The following is a 2283-nucleotide window of genomic DNA, read 5'->3' as shown; positions in this document are numbered from 1 at the left end:
CAACAATAATGCAAGGAGAATGCTTGGTGATTTCACTAAACCAACGTCCAAGTTTGATGGAAGAAGCATCTCCATTCCTGCCATTGGAGCAAATAATTTTTAGCTGAAACCTCAATTAGTTGATTTAATGCAACAGAACTGCAAGTTTCATGGACTTCCATCTGAGGATCCTTATCAGTTTTTAACTGAGTTCTTGCAGATTTGTGAGACTGTTAAGACGAATGGAGTAGATCCTGAAGTCTACAGGCTCATGCTTTTCCCTTTTGCTGTAAGAGACAGAGCTAGGACATGGTTGGACTCACAACCAAAAGATAGCCTGGACTCCTGGGATAAGCTGGTCACGGCCTTCTTGGACAAATTCTTTCCTCCTTAAAAGCTGAGCAAGCTTAGAGTAGATGTTCAAACCTTCAAGCAAAAAGATGGTGAATCCCTCTATGAAGCTTGGGAAAGATACAAGCAGATGACCAAAAAGTGTCCTTCTGACATGTTTTCAGAATGGACCATATTAGATATATTCTATTATGGTCTATCTGAGTTTTCCAAGATGTCATTGGACCATTCTGTAGGTGGATCCATTCACCTAAAGAAAACGCCTGCAGAACCTCAAGAACTTATTGACATGGTTGCAAATAACCAATTCATGTACACTTCTGAGAGGAATTCCGTGAATAGTGGGACGCCTCAGAGGAAGGGAGTTCTTGAGATTGATGCTCTAAATGCCATATTATCTCAGAACAAAGTGTTGACTCTGTAAGTCAACATGATCTCTCAAAGTCTGAATGAATGGCAAAATGCATCCAACAGTACTAAAGAGGCAGCTTCTGAAGAAGCTTATGATCCTAAAAACCCTGCAATGGCAGAGGTTAATTACATGGCTGAACCTTATGGAAACACCTATAATTCATCATGGAGAAATCATCCAAATTTCTCATGGAAGGATCAACAAAAGCCTCAACAAGGCTTTAATAATGGTGGAAGAAACAGGCTCAGCAATAACAAGCCTTTTCCATCATCTTCTCAGCAACAGACAGAAAATTCTGAGCAGAGCCCCTCTAATTTAGCAAATTTAGTCTCTGATCTGTCAAAGGCCACCTTAAGTTTCATGAGTGAAACAAGGTCCTCCATCAGAAATTTGGAGGCACAAGTGGGCCAGATGAGTAAGAAAGTCATTGAAACTCCTCCCAGTATTCTCCCAAGCAATACAGAAGAAAATCCAAAAGGAGAGTGCAAGGCCATTGATGTAATCAATATGGCCGAATGCACAAGGGAGGAGAAGGACGAAAATCCTAGTGAGGAAGACCTCCTGGGACGTCTCTCAAGCAAGAAGGAGTTCCCTATTAAGGATCTAAAGGAATCTGGGGCTCATATAGAGATCATAGAGATTTTATTAAATCTCCTTCTGCCATTCATGAGCTCTGAAGACTATTCTTCCTCTAAAGAGGATGAAGATGTAACTGGAGAATAAGTTGCTCAATATCTAGGAGCCATCATGAAGCTGAATGCCAAGTTATTTGGTAATGAGACTTGGGAAGGTGAACCTCCCTTGATCATTAGTGAACTTGATACATGGGTTCAGCAAACTCTACCTCAAAAGAAACAAGATCCCGAGAAATTCTTAATACCCTATACCATAGGCACCATGACCTTTGAAAAAGCTCTGTGTGACCTAGGGTCAGGCATAAATCTTATGCCACTCTCTGTAATGGAGAAGCTGGGGATCAGTGAGGTACAACTTGCCTTATTCTCATTACAATTGGCAGACAAGTTAGTAAGACAAGCTTATGGATCAGTAGAGGACGTGTTGGTAAAGGTTAAAGAGCTTTACATTCCTACTGATTTTATAATCTTAGACACTAGGAAGGAGGAGGATGAATGCATCATCCTTGGAAGACCTTTCCTAGCCACAGCAGAAGCTGTGATAGATGTTAACAGAGGAGAATTAGTCCTTCAATTGAATGGGGACTACCTTGTGTTTAAGGCACACGGCTATCCTTCTGTAACAAGGGAGAGTAAGCATGCAGAGCTTCTCTCAATACAGAGTTAAACAGAGCCCCCACAATCAAACTCTAAGTTTGGTGTTGGGAGGCCACAACCAAACTCTAAGTTTGGTGTTGAATCCCCACAACCAAACTTTAAGTTTGGTGTTGGGAGTTCACAACATTGACCTGATCACCTTTGTGGCTCCAAGAAAACCCACTGTCAAGCTATTGACATTAAAGAAGCGCTTGTTGGGAGGCAACCCAATTTTTATCTGATTTTATTTTTATTTAATTGTTATTTTAT

The 2283-nt window shown here is 40.9% G+C and overlaps 1 non-coding gene across 1 annotated transcript; it reads right to left on the bottom strand.

Moving 5' to 3' along the window:
* Window positions 1-382: 382 nt before the first annotated feature.
* On the bottom strand, window positions 383-486 carry LOC130937921 (small nucleolar RNA R71). The gene has a single exon (XR_009069112.1). It is a non-coding gene; the product is annotated as a small nucleolar RNA R71 (small nucleolar RNA).
* Window positions 487-2283: the final 1797 nt, after the last annotated feature.

The sequence above is a fragment of the Arachis stenosperma genome, chromosome 6 (genome assembly GCF_014773155.1).
Source record: "Arachis stenosperma cultivar V10309 chromosome 6, arast.V10309.gnm1.PFL2, whole genome shotgun sequence".
NCBI classification, from domain to species: Eukaryota; Viridiplantae; Streptophyta; class Magnoliopsida; order Fabales; family Fabaceae; genus Arachis; species Arachis stenosperma.
Note: the sequence above shows the minus strand (reverse complement) of the source record. Positions and strands in the feature narration are given on the sequence as shown.